This window comes from Rhipicephalus sanguineus, chromosome 4, assembly GCF_013339695.2.
Source record: "Rhipicephalus sanguineus isolate Rsan-2018 chromosome 4, BIME_Rsan_1.4, whole genome shotgun sequence".
In the NCBI taxonomy this organism is placed as follows: domain Eukaryota; kingdom Metazoa; phylum Arthropoda; class Arachnida; order Ixodida; family Ixodidae; genus Rhipicephalus; species Rhipicephalus sanguineus.
The window spans coordinates 126,774,870-126,792,738 of NC_051179.1; the positions used below are offsets into that span (position 1 = coordinate 126,774,870).

The following is a 17,869-nucleotide window of genomic DNA, read 5'->3' on the forward strand; positions in this document are numbered from 1 at the left end:
CCGTCACACTATTTTCGCAGTCCCTCTAAACTACCCTGCGGTTGCAAACACCACACGACCCTCCAGGTCCAAAACAACAGAAATATTAGTCATGTTAAGGTGACCAGGTCGTCAACATTATTTGTACGACAATGCTCAAATTCCCAAGCAGCACTTTTAGTACGGTACTGCTGCTTCTTTGTCAGCCTGATTGTAAAACTGAACCTGATGCCTCAACATAAGTAAACTTTTTGCTGTTAAAGAACTATGAACCATAACGTAGGCTTGCTTTATCGCTCTCTTTATGCTAATCGGTACATGACTGTGTAGCACAGTCACTCGATGTAGCCCCTTACTTTGCTATGTAGGTGTGTATGAGTGTATGTGCATGTGCAATTTTATCTCTTCGTTGCCAGTGTAAGTGGACGTTCTCAAACTGGTAGCCTTGAATTATTCTTTTGTTTTGCAATGATAAGGGTGCTTAGACAATTGCAAGCCTCCTTTGATATTGCTGCTTTGATTCGTGAAAGCGCCTTTATTCTAGATTGTAAGGTCGTTAGTGATACGCACGATAAAACATCCTTAAGGGTGTAAAGTGATCTACTCTGTAAGCTTTATTTCCTATCCTGATCTAATGAACTCAAAATTTATTCTTCTTACATTTCCATGGCGCACATGTATACAGCACAGCACAGCATAGCATCACTTGATATCTGAACACTTGAGATCTAAACATATACGTAAGGGGGGCACTTTACAAAGTGCAAAGAAAAAAAAAGTCATTTTTATTATTTCACCTCCTCACCTTCCCATTGCATTCACTTTTCATAATCCAGCTATGATGAAGTGTTCAGAGGGTCTGCTTCCAAAGTGGGAGGCACAAGCTATGATTCCCAGTGCCTGTGGACACTCACTAGTTTTTAAAGACGATAGCCTTTCTTGGGATACTTGAAGGCAAAAATTTGGTCTGTCTGTCTGTCTGTCACACGATTCTGAACGCCCAGCCATCTTGAACTGGTAGCTGCATTGATACTTGCAAACATTGTCAATTAAAAAGAAAATATTACGCGTACCTGAGGCGCAACATCACTATGCAAGTATTATATGGTGTGTTCCTCTACTAGAAAATACATATAAGTAATTCTAAAGACCCTAGTGTTTCTTAGGCTGCCCTGAAAATGCGACTATGCACAAAAAAAGAAAACTCTGCCGACAATATGGTGCTGCCACCTGAAAGTGGCCCTGGCTTATGCACAAGCTCATGTTTCCAGACGCCACTGTCAGATGGCGTCCATATCTCATGCAGCGCCTCCTCTATTTATCAATGCCAGCCAGATGCGGCCAATTCAACATGGAGGAGGCGCTGCCTGAGGCAAGGCAAAACATAAATGGCAGAAGACTATCATTTTCGTCGACATTTCCAGTGAAGCAGGAAGTATTGCAGCCAATTTTGTTTTTCTGAAGCAGAGTTATGCCGCCCAGGTGCTCATTAGTGTCAATACTCAAGTAGAAGTGATTTAGAATAACACATGCATTTCTCCAACCCATAAAAAAGCATGGCGCAACATCGTTCGTGAAAGGGGACATGGAAGTGAAAGGTGTTAGAGGAATGAAGAAGCCACTTTCACGAGAAATGAGTGCCCAGAACACTGAACACCAGGCTGGGGTACCTTCTCTGCCCACTAGAGTGGGTGCCCAGCTGCACTGGCAGTGAAACCAAAAACCTACCGAAAAAGCTGGCATTTGATTCCCACTCCCTTTTACTTCTTCTCTTCCCTACCATGCCTACGTGCCATTCTCGCTAGCAAATTGCCAAACCAACTGTCTTTCTTCACCTTACACCAAGCACACTGTCAACCTTAACAAACTCCGCCGTCCCTGCTAGACCACCCCATCTTTATAGGAAGCCTTTAGGTCCCAAACTCATTCATGGCTTCTCCTTCTTATGATCACGGGACATGGTTTGTGAGCCTGTATTTTCGTGAAAAAGATGCATTGCAGTGGACACAAGAGTAGGGACGCTGTCCGGTGTGAGTACGGATGTGCAGGACAAGGCCATTTCTCCGAGGAAAGGATGCACTGCAGTGACACAGGAAAAGGGACGTTTTTCTGTGTGAGTACGGATATGTCTCATGAGGTGGAATTTCTGCACAAAGGATGCACCACAGTGGACACAGGAAAAGGGACGCTCTCCTGTGTGAATGCGCATGTGGTGAACAAGCTCGCCTTTCATCATAAATGATGATTGCAGTGGACACACAAAACGGACGCTCTCCTGTGTGCATACGGATGTGTCTCATGAGGTGGCATTTCTGCAAAAAGGATGCATCGCAGTGGACACAGGAAAATGGACGCTCAACTGTGTGAGTGCGCATGTGGTCACTGAGTTGGTCTTTCTGCGAAAAGGATGCATCGCAGCGGACACAGGAAAAGGGACGCTCTGCTGTGTGAGTACGCATGTGGTCATTGAGAGAGTCTTTCTGCGAAAAGGATGCATTGCAGAGGACACAGGAAAAGGGATGCTCTCCTGTGTGAATGCGCATGTGGTCAGTGAGGGTGCCTTTTCGAGAAAAGGATGCATTGCAGTGGACACACAAGAAGGGACGCTCTCCTGTGTGACTGCGCATGTGGTCATTGAGCTAGGTTTTTGCCGCGAAAAGGATGCATTACAGTGGACACAGGAAAAGGGACGCTCTCCTGTGTGAGTGCGCATGTGCTCACCGAGTCTGTCTTTCCGCGTAAAAGATGCATTACAGCGTGCACAGGAAAAGGGACGCTCATCCTGTGTCATTGAGTGCGCATGTGCAGGGACAGTCATCCTGACAAGTGATGTCTTTCGCATAAAGGATGCATTACAGTGGACACAGGAAAAGGGACGCTCTCCTGTGTGAGTGCGCATGTGGTCATTGAGTTGGTCTTTCCGCGAAAAGGATGCATCGCAATGGGACACAGGAAAAGGGACGCTCTCCTGTGTGAGTACGCATGTGGTATTGAGTTGTCTTCCGCGTAAAGGATGCATTACAGTGAACACAGGAAAAGGGACGCTCTCCTGTGTGAGTACGCATGTGCTCCTTGAGTTGTGTCTTTTCGTGTAAAGGAATCGCCCCCCCCCACGCCCCACCGGCACCTCCCACAGTCACTGTACACAGGAAAAGGGACGCTCTCCTGTGTGAATGCGCAGGTGCTCAATGGCGGGCTTTCGTTACACACGATAAATGCAGTGGACACACGGAAAGGGACGCTCTCCTGTGTGAGTGCGCATATGGTCATTGAGTTTGTCTTTCCGTGAAAAGGATGCATTGCACTGGACACAGGAAAAGGGACGCTCTCCTGTGTGATTGCGCATGTGCTCATTGAGGGTGCCTTTCCGTGAAAAGGATGCATTGCAGTGGACACAGGAAAAGGGACGCTCTTGAGTGAATGCGCATGTGTCAACAAGGCCGGCCTTTGTCACATACGTAAATTGCAGTGCACACAAAAGGGACGCTCACCTGTGGTCGTGGTCATGTGGTCTGAGGGAGTCTTTTCGCAAGAAGGATGCATCGCAGTACAGAAAAGGAAAACTCTCCTGTGTGACTGCGCATGTGGAGCTGAGGGGCCTTTTCAATGTGCAGGGACACAAAAGGATGCGCATGTGCTGATGTGTGGACCACACAGGGGCGCTCTCCTGTGAATGCGCATATGCTCATTGAGTTTGTCTTTTCGCGTAAGGATGCATTACACTGGACACAGGAAAAGGGACGCTTTGTGTGAGTGCGCATGTGGTCATTGAGGTTGTCTTTCCGTGAAATGATGCACTGCAGTGGACACAGCGAAAAGGATGCTGTCCTGTGTGCGTACGGATGTGTCTTGCGAGTTTGTAGCACTTCCGCGAAAAGGATGCATTGCAATGGAACACAGGAAAAAGGACGCTCTTCTGTGTGAGCACGCATGTGGACATTGAGGGAGAGTTTCCGCGAAAAGATGCATTGCAGTGCACACAAGAGAAGGGACGCTCTCCAGTGTGAATGCGCATGTGGTCAACAAGTGAGGGTGCATTTCTATCGTGAAAAGGATGCATTGCAGTGGACACAGCAAAAAGGGCGCTCTCCTGTGTGGGTGCGCACATGAGCCAAGAGCTTGGAATTTTCAACAAATGCAGCTGGACAGAAGTGGCACTGTAAGGTGGGCTTGTCCATATGTTTCAGAAGGCGTCTGTTGATAGTTGACTTCTTCAGGGTCACACAGCTGCCCTGTTCGTAGGAATGCCGTTGACCTTCTACAGACGCTAGTGAGGAAGACTGCTCCAATGACTCAACAAACAAGGAACCTGCAAAGCCATCGAGAGCACACTAAGGCAATGCAAATTATGTGCCTTGGAGAACTGGATTGCAACAGGAGACAATACAAAATGGCTGCTCTACATGTAAGTGAAGTAGATGATCACCAGGTCTCACTAAAACCAAGCTACTCTTATGGCAACAGCACACTGACCCAGCAAATTTCACGATAACTTGCATCTTGCTGCACATGAAAGCTATGATTATTGCATGCGAACAGCAGGTGCCAAAAAACAGAATTTTATTTACATGCCATTCCTGTGCTATATCTAAGAGTGAAATGTCTTTGTGCATGCAATAATAAACATTAAGCCATAGAAATATGAATAAAACACTGCACAGCAAAAGACCCACTTCATGTTCCAACACATGAACCATCAGAAATAAAATATGAGTAAAATAAGAGAATGATATGAAGAACACTAATAAAAAAGTCGCAGTTTCACCGAAGGACGAAGCAATGTGAAGAAAAATTGTAGTATTATACAAGTGAGGGTGGCAGCTAATGTTTGGTATCCGATCTCGTGTAACACAAAACGCGGTTAAGAGAATACTGTCGCTCCAGGGAGAGATTCTGTGTGAGTCATTTCGGCAGAGCGCAGCACATTGAAGGATATATGAGCGCCCTCTGTGACGTGAGATAGCGTTGGTGGCCAGCGATCGCGAGCTCCTTTAGATAAAGCAGGCTGCTTGCGCGAACCCCCCACCCCGCGGCAGACCTCCCAAGCAGGGTGACGTTATCGCATGACCCTCCAAGCGACAGAAACGGGCCGGCTCGTTTGATGTCTGCTTTGGCCGTGTTCGTCGCCCCACTGCGCGCTTTCCCAAGGTAGGACATAAGATGCGCGGGGATCTTATCAATTTAGCTACACGGCACATCGGCGATGGCAACAGCGACGGAAAAAACCCGTCGAGACTTATATAATTGCACATAAAAAAATTTTGTAAGAGTTTCAGTGGCATGACATTTTTCTAATTACTATCACAGTTTACACCTCCCACTATGTCTCTACTGCATCAATGAAAGCGTAATGATACCAGGAAATACAGTCACCAGGAATACAAACAGCGATTCTGTTTAAAGATTATTTGCATCTTGCAGTGTAAAATCCATGCACAACCCAACATTGCGGTAACTTATCTAGAAAACCATTTTCTGAGCACAGAGACATAAAAACAAGTGTGCATTAATAAATAGCTATTGTGAACCAGTGCCTTGAAAGAGAAGCACAATTTCTTCACTTTGATGACTGAAATTTAAACAATGCAATGAAATCCATGAATTGCTTCACAATTCAATCGACTAAGATGGCAGAAAGTTTATAGTCTATTTTATATATTTCACGAATTTGAAGTAGCAGTCTAGACATGGTCACACCACCTACAGAATCTAAAGCTCAAAATGGATTAGGCCACAACATAAGTGTAAAATGGTAAATGATTTTAAAAAAGAGGCTATTGGAATGTGTGCTGGTAATATCCAATGCATGCAATTTTTAGGTTACTAATTAGGAGGAATAGAACCATCTACAGCAGCACACAGACGATTCGTAAACGAGCACAAGCAACAGAGTACACCCAAACATACTTTTACCGTGGGTATAAGTCAGGCTTGGATGTTAGAAAGTCCTTGATCAACTACATTTGTGAGCAGGCACTTAGCCAGCATTTTTTTTCCAGGGGGGGGGGGGGGGGGCAAGGCCTAATTAGTCAAAAGAAAGTCTTTTCATGGCAAAAAGAAAAGTTGCCCGGGAACATAAAAGGCTGGACGAATTTCGGGAAAGGGGGGTGCCCTCCCCCCTTCTTGCCTACGTGCCTGTTTGTGAGTATTGACATTGAGCGACTACTTCTTCAGTAACTGATTTGAGAAAACTAGTTTCCTTTTCTGAAAGACAAGCTCTATGTATACACAGGGCAATACCAACAGGTACATTTTAATTTGGCAGGAAATATAGAACTGAACAGCTGTGGTAGTGTGATGCAGCAGCATGTGCGATACGAATGTCCAGCGAACCAAACCAATGCACTCAGTACTTTTTCATTCATTTTAGCACACTATATGTGTGTAGACTACAGTAGAATCTCGATGATGCGAAGCTTGTGGAGTTACGAAATTCGTATCACTGAAAAATATGTCAAACTAGTATACCTAGTTGCCTAGGCACTATCTAGAATGCCCAACATGTGACAAAAAGAAAAACCTTGTGCATGCTTTTTTTTATTGTTCCTGAGGGCTGGAAGAAGTTAACAGAAAAAATACAGTTACAACTCAGCATGTATAATGGACTACTTATCTTTTTATGACATGTTCATAGAACACCACGTAATTTTTACCTATTACACCAAACATTTACAATTTCAATAAACTGGAGATAAATGTGTTGAAATATACGCTATTTTATTGGCTCACATATTTCACATTGTTGCCTAATTAAATTAATTGAAGCCACTGCAGGCATCTGTGGTGAAAGGGTTAAACAAAGTGTGCATGCGGTTTTTTGCTGACAGACACACCTTTCAAATTGTGTGGTGCATTGCAGAGTGTGGAAACCAGTATGCCGGCAGACAATCGTGGTAGTAAAGAATGTGAGAATCTCTCTGTTATCGTGCAAGCAATCACTATAAGTGAGAAGTGTGGTGTTGCTGCTGGTTTTGGGATTCCACAGAATAGAAAGTAGTTATCCTAACATTGTGCGTATGGCTCTGGCTTCAGCGAAGACGATGTGTAGCTCGGGCAGGCGCTCACGGCGGAACGGTGGACGGCAGTCGAGCTCGGGACTCCGCGCAGTAAAGCTGCAGTTTCTTTCTCTGCCTCTGTGTACTTTCTGAGGGCTTCAGCCGACCCTTGGCCCTCAGCCTACTACATGCTTAAGAGATAATCTGATGTTTTTACCACAAATAAAAGTTTGTTTAGTGAAAGCACTGCTTGCTCTCAAACAATTTTTCAATTTAAATAGCTGATTTCTTCTTCAAAGCTGGTCACACTCAACTGCAGCACCACTACTAACTCCATATAAAGCTGTGCGGGTGCTCTCTATGATAAAACAAACTCACAAGACTTCTGTTTTAACCAATACATAGTGGTGACTGCTGCATGAGGTCTTTCTAGTTCCTTCAAACGCAAGCAAGATGGTGCGAAACAGAAAATGTGCCAACCAGGAACAAAGCTGTCACAATACTGGTGCACGTGGCATTAATATTCTGGTGTTTCATGACAATGTGCTGTTTGTACCCCACTGGCACGTTTTATGGCTTTGCAGTGTGAGGTGTGCAGCTTTGACACGGCTCAAATGGCCTGATTACACATGCGCTGCTCGTTCATGTGTGTGGGTGTGCGGGGTTTCTTCAGTAAACATTTAGTTTTCAAGTCGAGCGTTTGTCCTGTCTGGTTGTTCTTTTCTGTCTTTATTTTTTTCGCTGGTTTCTTCTTCAGAATAAATTCACAAGACTTCTGTTTAACCAAATCTTAATGGTGACTTCTGCATGAGGTGCTGCTAGTTTCCTCGAATATAATGTATGCAAGATGGCGCAAAACAAAAAAATGTGCCAGCCTTGAACAAAGCTGTCAAAGTACTGGCTGTTGCTTCACTTCCATGAAGGCTACACCAGTGGTATAAATGTGCCAACTTATTGTACTTTGCGAACCTTTGGGAGCCATACGTAGAAGCTACAAGTGCTAGTGAAAATGTGAAATCGTCTTATGTACAGATTTATGCACAAATGCACACTGAATCTGAGTATCACAGGGAGCTTCCCACAGCATCACTTCTACCTTGAGAAAGGCCGAAGTAATGGCACACTATACATAGGGCGGTGATAACCGCTATCTGGCATGGAGCACAAGTTATCTTGCTTGTAGCCTCCGAGTTTGGCAAGGCTGTTTTTACTATTTCGTGGAATGTTGAGGGCCGCATATTGATGCAACATTAAAGCAGTTTGTAATTTGTAGCGTGGATGTAGAAGCTTCAACTAAATGTAGCCCATTGGAGCAATTGTAGCAGCATTCCCATCACTGCACTCTGTTTGAGAAAACAATTCCCACGACCCTCTCCTGCGTTTCTGCAGCTTGTCCCACAACTGTCCTTTTCTGCTGCCAAGTGACCTAATGTCGCTCATTAGCAACATTAGGTAGCACTCACCGCCTCGATTGGTCCTCTGCGCTAGAATATTGCCCCTTGGCCCTGGGGCGATGTGAATGATGCTGTGCAGTTGTTGCACCTGTCGTATATTTGTTTGACTCGCCAATGTCTCACACCGCGCTTACCCGTGTGGCACCTGCGAGCAGGTGACACAATCGACATGTGGAGGAAGCCTGCCTCAGTCAATGGCTGCACACCGATGAAGTAATCACTGATGTAGTGTTATGTTGCCGATTTGGAGCAGTAACGAGGACGGGCTACGCCACACCTCTGAGCGGAGGAGAAAGCAAGGCACCGTGAGAAACAGACACCAGCTGGAATGGTTATATCCCCCACAGCTTATTAATGCATTTATTCCAAAATTTTTGCGGCAGCATGGTCTTATCGGCCAAGTGCACAGTTATCTCTGAATCACAAATCTTGGCCGTGGTTACAGTGGATCCCGGATATACCAAACTCGGGATTTTTGTCATTTTTTGGCTATATCGAACTGTTGAGAAATCCCCTTGAACATCCCATGCAGAAGTATAGGGCTGGTACACATGTATATTAAACACCCGCACAGTGAAACATCCGATACATCGAACGTTGTGTCATGCCGAAACCCTGAAACTGCTTTTTTCTTACAAATATTGATCATGTTTCAGCCACATTTTCACAAGTTTCGATCTTTCTTTTTCGCGCAGGTAGTAGAAAGGTAGTGTCATTGCACTGCGTTACTTTGGTTGGTTGCACAGCGCTCGCGAGTGCACTTGCTTGTTGATGTCTGTAGCCATGTTTTTCAGAAGCCGATAGCCGTGGGCATAGGTCGGCAAACTCACTCAGGCTCACTCAGACTCATATCAAGATGCGAGTCTGAGTCTGAGTGAGTCCGGGTGAGTAAAGTTTTTGTGAGTCTGAGCGAGTCCAGTTGAGGAAAATTTTGGTGAGTCTGAGTCGAGTGAGCCCTAAGGGCAAATATCTTGCATGAGTGAGCCTGAGTGAGCTCCACATTTTTTGCCGATCTATGGTCCTATCTACTCCACTTCAGCATTACTATCAGCCTTATGTCGGCTCACGTTTATACTCACGTATAGTCCCATATACTTCAACGCGCTACCGTTCATACGTGAGCTCAATATTTATTGATCAAAGGCGTGAGTTGAGGAGGGAAAAGGGCAGGAAGTGCCTTGACCTCCCCCCGCGAACTTTTTCACGGGAAGTTACTGATAAAAATATCTTGTGTGAGTCATCTCTTTCAATAAAAAGCTCCTTCCTGAACTGCAAGCTCAGATAACTCGTATTTGAAGGCACGAGATCAAAAGGTGCTAAGTAGCGCACCGATTATGCGAGATATTGGCGTTAAAGAGCATTGATATTATGGTAGAAAAATGATAATTATAGGCTAACGCACTCATGAGTCGACTCACTCAGACTCAGATCGAGCTGTGAGTTCGAGTGAATTATATTTTGGTGAGACTGAGTCCGAGTGAGCCCGGTTGAGAAAAATTATAGTGAGTCTAAGTCCGAGTGAGTCCAGATGAGGAAAAGTTCGGTGAGTCTGAGTCCGAGTGAGCCCTAAGGGTAAGATATGTTTCGTGAGTGAGTCTGAGTGAGCTCCACATTTTTTGCCGACCTATGGCCGCGGGGCCATAGGTCGGCAAAAAATAACGCACGCAAGTCATCATTATAACACTGAATACAGAGACACACGATACATCGTTTCTGTTGGTTTGCAAATTACTGAGTGCAATAGCCAGCGCGTCCTGGAAGCACACGTTGCATGGAAATGATTGTCTTTGTCATACAACTAAATTCAGGTAGATATTAGGTGCAAAGCTGCGTTCAGCTACGACCACAGAGAATAATGCATGCAGTCCCTCTGTGATTATTGGGATAGCAATTAGACGGACACTCGAGGCTAATTTTCGCCGTCGCCAACAGATTTCTAACATCGTGCCATGTGTTGTGTGTTAAACGTGTGAGTAAAAGCGTGCAAAGGCTGCCAACGGTCACTGCTCAAGCAGAGATTAAACGTGCCAGTGATCCCCATTGCATGAAGGCACACGAAAGGCCAGCGAGGTGGGGGTGGGGTGGCGTGGAGGTGAGTCGTGCACAGGCAGCAATTGCGAACTTTTATAAAAAATCACCGATCATTACGATACTGCCTAATGCGAATTCTGAGCCTAGCTTCATGTTGGGGCAACACCAACAGTGTATGAAGTTTTGACTTTCTGCAAGGTATCGACTAGGCCATAAATCACAATTTTTGTGATGTAGGACAGCACCCACTACACTATTATTCTTCTTTCTGCAGATAAACGAGGTACCTGCTACACATCTGTAAGGTATTATGCGCACTTTGTTGATGCTGCATGTGGCTGATGACGAAGAATTATGGCTGAACACTTTACAGTGGTTGGGAAGCATTAAACCAAACACTCATTGCGCAATTAGCATTGTATGATGAATGGTTGTTATTTTACTCTTCTGCGACGCTATATTACACGTTAACGCAATTCTTTGCGTGACATCACACCTGTAAAGGGTCTTGTTGCAAGTGAGTCTCAAGTATCAGCGTGGCTCTGCGGTAGAATACTTCGACTGCCACGAAGAGGGCCCAGGTTCAAATCCCATGCTATCCTAGGTATTTTTCTGTCATTTTATTGTTTTCATGTCTATCGGTATGCCGACGGCAACACCGCTCAACGCAGGAATGGGCCGCCTAAAAGCTGCACTCTAAAAGGGCATTGGTCACATGCACTATGTCAACAAAGATCAGTAGACTGCTCATTACCTTTGTACCGTTCGTACACGCTGCACTCTCACCCCTTACTTTGCATGGAAGAGGACAGATAGCACGAAAGTCGCTTCCACTCGCTGAAGAAACCGTATCGCCTTCTGAGGTGTCTCCACCACTTCAATCAGTTAACATGGCTGCTTTACTGTCTCCTCTGACAGTGCCGACACAGTCCACTCATACACAGCATGACACAGCAGCTCTATCATGTACGCCCACAGTCACAATCCGGATATGGGGGGGGAGACATCCCGACGTGATCGCTAACTTAACGCCTAACTTAATGGGTTCTCGTAACCAGAACCCTATCACTGCCAAGCTTCTTGAAGGTCCTCTAGGCAGTGACTATCTTCCTACTGCCACGACATCTGAAAAAAAAATGGTTCTCATGCTGCACCTCACGCGGACAGGCGAGAGTATGATTACACACTGAGATAATTATCTCAAACAGGCACAAACAGCATATTACAGACCTTGATGCCTTAACGAAAGCTACGATGCATGACAAGCATGCAGCAACAGACGCTGGATGTTTCTGGTGATCGACCAGACCCTGACAGGTACCTCCTGCATTTATGAAACCAGAAGCTCAAACTTTTTGTGAGAATATCGAGCAAAGAGATGCTTGCAGACACGACTAAGCAACTGCGTTCTTTACAAAAAGAAATCTAGAAGTATACTGGGAGCTAGCCTCTGAGCAGCGAATAGAAATACAAGAAGATATTAACGGATCAACAATTTCAAACAAAGTGTGGGGTATCCTGAGAGCCCTCCTGGGCCGGCGCAAGGACATCTGATGGCACAGCAGCTGTTGCACTGACGGAGGGCATCACCAAAGCAGAACTCTAAAAAAAAGCGGCAGACATCTTTCTTCTTGAAAAATGTTGCCCCGGGCAAAACCTATGTGAGGGATCATGCTTAAGTGTGAGGCAACGATTTAATACAACCTTTCCAATAATCGAACTTGAAGGTGCTTTAGGCAGTACAAACACACATTGCGCGCCAGGTGCTGATGAAATTACAGTATCATGCTGAATTGAGCATCGCAGGTCGTGGTCACCATGAAACCTTGCTGCATGCAAACTATCACGACACATGCGCGCGTACGGTACAACAAACATAGCGCTATTGCAGCCATACTGCACTCTTTTATTAGGCGGCAACCTAAAATGCGCCTCTCTCCATTCCAGGACCAATAGAGAGTCGACGAGTGCGCATTGCTTGCTGGAAGCTCGTCCAGCAGCGATGCTGCTGGAAGGTCGTCAATCAAGCAATGCGCACTTGTTGCCGCCGCGATAACCCAACAAGGTAATCACCGCATCTGTGCACGTACTGAAGCAGAGTGGATACAAAGAACACTCCCGCAACAAATGCACATACGATGTATGCAAGTGGCCCGGAAATGACGCCGTGACATGAGTAGGGAGCGCATTGTACGCAGCTAGCGAGGGACTGTCAGATCAATACAGCCATGCCACGCTTTAATGAAAACTGTGTCAGTTTTCACTTAGTGACAGACTGTAGTACAGACGCATAGACACGTATCGCAGAAAGCCAATACTGTCTGTTCTCTCGGTATGTCAGTCGCTGCATATCCCTGACCCTGCAATAGTTCCGAAATGCCACTTGCCGTACACCTTAACGATGCGGTATCTACGAGAGAGCCAGAATCTTTTCCACACTTTAGTAAAAAAAATAGGCTTTGTGGTGGGTACTTTAGGCAATATTTGTGATGGCACTGTATGTATTTCGGTATTGGCGGTGATGGCGCGCATCAGGAAATGCTAATTTGGACTTGGTGGTTAATGCATACAGTCGAAACCCTTAATACGAAATCGACGAGGAAGCAATTTTTGTTCATTCTCATAAGAATTTCGTTGCCACTAAAATACAAAAATACACACACCAATTACCTAGTACAACCGAAATATTTTAAAGAAGTTGCTGATCTTCCTTTGTTTCACACAGCTTTGAAGGAGCTGGACGGCTCGAACCTCCCCGTTTGCAGCTTCGATAATCATGGTAAATTTCTACTGAAGCATGAAAAACTTAAGCTTTTTATAGGAGGCGGCATCTTTCCAAAAGGCTTAACACTGCATGTAAGCAAAGCACAGGCGATCTCGGTGTGCACACGGAGAGTCGCGCGACAGCAAGCAGTTAGGCCGTCTACAGAATGTCTGTCTGCATGACGCCACTTTCGTGGATGCTGTCGCTTTTAAACGTCATGTGCTGACATAGTTGACAACATAGGCGTCAGCAAAAAACTGTTCTCATCGAAAAAGAAGTCTTCTTGCTATCCTCATCACCCAACCGAATGTAAACAGCAATGGTCGCACCAATGCTTATTGGCAGAAACGTATGTGCCTGACTTGTCGAATGAGCGGTGCTGCAATTTTCGAACTTCTGGGTTCCCAACTAGCTCATGGGTTGAAATAATGTTGCGGGTCACAACCTGAAACTTTTGTTATTGTGGGAGCACTTTTTAAGGTCTGTTTGCTGCCGAGAGGGGCCAAATGCATTGAACTTTATGGACGTTCGCTGGGGACACCAGATATCTTCATTGCCGCGCCAATTTTGTTCTTGAGGCCTTTCGCTATTGAGAGGTTTCACAGTACTAACGTTTAGTGCATAGTTATGCGACGTTTCGAGCAGCTACAAATTAAGAAAGTTTCCCTACATGGAATGCTCGTGTGCGCAGTTCATATTCACAACATGGTTCCATCAAACAGAAAAAGCTACAAAGCAGGCTCCAATCAAGTTCTTCACATGATCGCCAAGTGTATGAGGGGCGTGAGAGAGAAGGAAATCAAGCACTTTGTACAGGCATTCTTACATTCTCGTATCGCGTATGGCACCTTCCTTCGGCCGAACACTGGAACACAGTTGCATACTCTGCAGCACCTCAATAAAAAGGCCAGGAGAGTGATCACATGGCTTCCAAAGTATACACCCTTCCCTGCATTGAAAACGTCTTGTGGTATGGGTAAAGCGACCAGACGTCCCGATTCACGTGGGACATGTGCTAATTCTGCGGCTGAGGTCCTGCTGTCCTGCAAACCTGCTTGTGGGACGGTGTTTTGTCCCACTTCCGGCCGAAAGGCGGCTCGTAGTCGTGGTCAGCTAGCCCAACCACTACAACCCTTTGCTCTACTATACTATACATGGCTATGATCTGCTTTCTTTCTCTATCTTTATTTCTTTCACTTTTTTGGCGTTTCATTCTTTCTATCTTTGTTCGCTTTCTCTCTATCTTTTCTCGTTCTCTCACCCACAGCAACACATATATGGTTCCCATAAAGGCTTGTTCAGCTACCGCGCCTGGATAGCCTCTTCATTACGACGCTCACCTTCGGATCGCGGGTATTCTGGTTTGAATCCCCTTTCGAAATTTTACTGCATTTTATTTAATTCTTCTCCTCCTTCTCTCCACTTCCTATCTCCTCTCCTCCTCCTTTCGTTCCTCCTCTCGACTTCACCGAGCAGAGTTTTTGCTCATCATTCGCCTGGTCCTCCTTCCAGAGTCTTTGCCTCAGCACTCCTCGTTTTACTAGGCTTTACTCTCTCCCACCCCATGCTCCAACCTCCTTCCCCACTGCGCTCCATCACCTTTTTTCACTCCGTTCTCTACCTCTAATGTCTTCACTTTCCGTCGCACCTGCTGACTCGGTAGTAGGGCTTGCCTAATTCCTCTGGCGCATAAACGCCCGAGTTTTTGTGTATGCTACGCGGACTTACTCCAAGCCTAAAACAGCTCAGCTGTTAAAAGTGGAATCTTCTGTTTGAGCTGCATGACATGTTCTTCCTTCTGTCATTCCGCAAACACCCCCCCCCCTCCCCGACCCGCTTTGGAGTCTGCGAAATATGGTTACTTTAGCTATGGTAGACATTGCTGTTCTCTTGTCTAGACACGAGCTGATGCGTATCGCACTACTGAACTCTAGCAAGCAGGGAGAGCCATTGCTAAAATTGGGCATGACGTAACTAACCTTCCTGTGTTACCGCACATACTCCCCCTTCGGAGCACACACAAACTGCAGACCCCAAACCTTGCCAAAGAACACTTGCAACGGACACTCGGCAAAGAGGCAAGCCCGAATCCATGAGAAATACAAGGAGCAGATACGCAATGGTAACCACCCTATAGCACCTGTCAAATAGTTTGCGTGGATGCCTCCATCGAACAACAAGAGGAACTGTTGGTGTTCTCTACAGCATGGACTTGGAGGCAAACAAAACAGGAAGCAAATTCCATCTAAAGAGCCACATCATTCTCACATCTACATCAGAACTGTATGCTATTAAGATTTTCCCAAACATGCCGAGTCCACCGCTCACAATTTGCCAAAAGATGCTAAATGTCACCACAGAGTATTTACAGACTCCCACTGCGCCTTTTAAATGTGTAAAAACACACTCGCACAACCACCCCTGCAGTTCAACAACTACATTTCTAAGTGCGTCATATCCAAGACCAAGGGCATAATTTCCAAATGCATTGGTTCCTGGGACAAATTGGTATACCAGGAAATGAACGGGCACTGATAATAACGAAAATAGCACGTGCTAGAAGGAAAGAAAAAAAAAAACAAGGTACAGCGCATGCCAGAAGGACCTTGTGTTCTTTCACTGGAATAAACTGCAGTGTTGGGAGGCGCTTTTCTGAGCTCTTCAGTCGTATTGTTCTTGAAGCCAGGTTCATCTTAGAACAAAATCTTAGGATTTTATAGGCACACTGACTAGTGCACACCATGTTATCCGTGCAGTCGAAACCACCTGAATACATATCGTGCAATGCACCTCAAGAAACTGAAACACAGGGTCTGGTATGGTCCCATGGATGGAACAGCCCAACCAAAGCATTACCATTGCTGCTATCTCTTGGAGTATCCAAAACATTCCATATACCTACCCTTCCTTCAAGCGCCGATACCCGCCAGCAGCAGGCACTGCTGCGGCAGGTATACAGACCCGAACGCTTCTCAATCCCTTTCTCGTGCAGCGTCTTCACTGAAACAAAGAACCCCATGGACTAGAAACCTCACACATTGGCGTCTGCAGCCCCTTCAACACTCGGGCAGACTTTGAGCACATCATCTGGGACTGCCTGCTGAACTTGGACCACAGACAATGGGCCATTAATTGCCTCAATCCACCTGAATGGCGAGAGTCTGCTTTCCAGGACTGAATACAACCTGGCGCAGCATCGCCATGGCCGCCAATGAGCTATGATGGTCACTGCAGAAGTAATTGAATGACGCCAAGGCAACAGCCACTGGCATCAGGCTTCATCTCGGGCGTGATAGCCAGAGCAGAAGCTCGCAAGACATTATTGTGCCACCCCATTTTATTGTAGCCCCCCATTTTTTCTTTCCCATCCCTCCGCTGATCACTCACTGCAGCCCTCTGAGGGGAAAAACGTGACTAAAGACGTGTTAACAACCACCCTTTATGCCAGCGTTTTGTAGAAAGACACCAGACTGAATCCTAAAGCAGTGAGCTGCTCGCCTAACTTCGTATAACATTTCGATTTGTTGCTATAGCAATAATTGTTTTGCTCTTGCCGCAAAGTTGACCTTTTGCTTTATCGAACAGCGAATGTGGAGACATACCTGAAGAAACAGCTTGAGGCTCTGTTTGTGTAGCACTTGTGGACAGAATTTTCTTTTCATTTGCTTGTGATGCTTCATGGTGGGTTAGTAGTCGCACTTGAACAGATTTATCTGTGACGTGACCCAGCTCACACGCTGGCTCTGGTGATGTTTCTACGGCTTTTCCCGACTCAAGAGTGAGGCCCCATGCTGCATCATATACTGGATCTGCTGCGACGTCATCCTGAAATAAATTGGCTTGTGTTGTTACGAGTGACAACGCGAAAGATCATTGCTGAGTAAAGTCATGAAAGCCCTCTTACAAGATCTGTCTTGCAACAATGACTTGGTCCTGGTGTTTGCCCGATGGTTCCGCTTCCAAAGAGCGGCTGCCCAAGAATATGCAACAATGTATCAAAAGATGAGTTACTGACACATACACAACAAAACAGGAAGCTATGACAATTATTAAAATGAATACTTTTCACAAGTGTCTAAAAATTTTTTTGAAACCACTTATACTATTGTGTAATTGCCTGGTTTCTGGTTTTTCTGATGCTGTACCCAGTGTTGTCTTTTGTAATTGCCATTAATGTTGCTCAGACAAGCCAAACGTACTGCATATTTCTTTATGTAGGTTTACTTGGGACGCTTAACCCCTTAAGCGCTTATGACAACCTGTGCTCGTCATGAGCAGTCGTCACTTTTTTGCTTATGACGACCTGCCCTCATCAAGGCTCTTCAGCAATGTTTCAAGAAACTTTTGATGAGCCCAGCTTATCAAATGGTGTTTTCCTATTTAAAACATAGATGGCAGCACAGGTTCCATGATTGGCACTATTATGGAATGAGAGTGTGCACATTAAATGGCAAAATGCGCACCTTGCATTTCCCGCACGTGATAAAAGAACATGGTGCAGTGCCGTGCTTTGAACGTTACCACACGGATGATAGCCTCATATAGTTTGAATTGAACTATCGAGGAATAGTACATTTTGTCCACGGCAAGTCAGATGGAAGCCTTACTTTCTGGAGCTGCAAAAATTTCTTGCGGAACAGACATAA

At 45.5% G+C, this 17,869-nt stretch overlaps 1 protein-coding gene and 1 long non-coding RNA gene across 5 annotated transcripts in view; one reads left to right on the forward strand and one right to left on the reverse strand.

Moving 5' to 3' along the window:
- LOC125758199 (uncharacterized) overlaps positions 1 to 17,201 on the reverse strand; it is a 94,128-nt gene extending 76,927 nt beyond the window's left edge. Inside the window, exons 1-2 of the long non-coding RNA XR_007415961.1 lie at positions 17,128 to 17,201; positions 16,826 to 17,048 (exon numbers count right to left, since the gene is read on the reverse strand). This is a non-coding gene — a long non-coding RNA (uncharacterized LOC125758199). The remainder of the gene's footprint in view (positions 1 to 16,825; positions 17,049 to 17,127) is intronic.
- The window catches only part of LOC119390650 (gastrula zinc finger protein XlCGF57.1-like), a 504,324-nt gene that overhangs the window by 292,092 nt on the left and 194,363 nt on the right, over positions 1 to 17,869 (forward strand). The gene's annotated exons all lie outside the window — the stretch shown is intronic.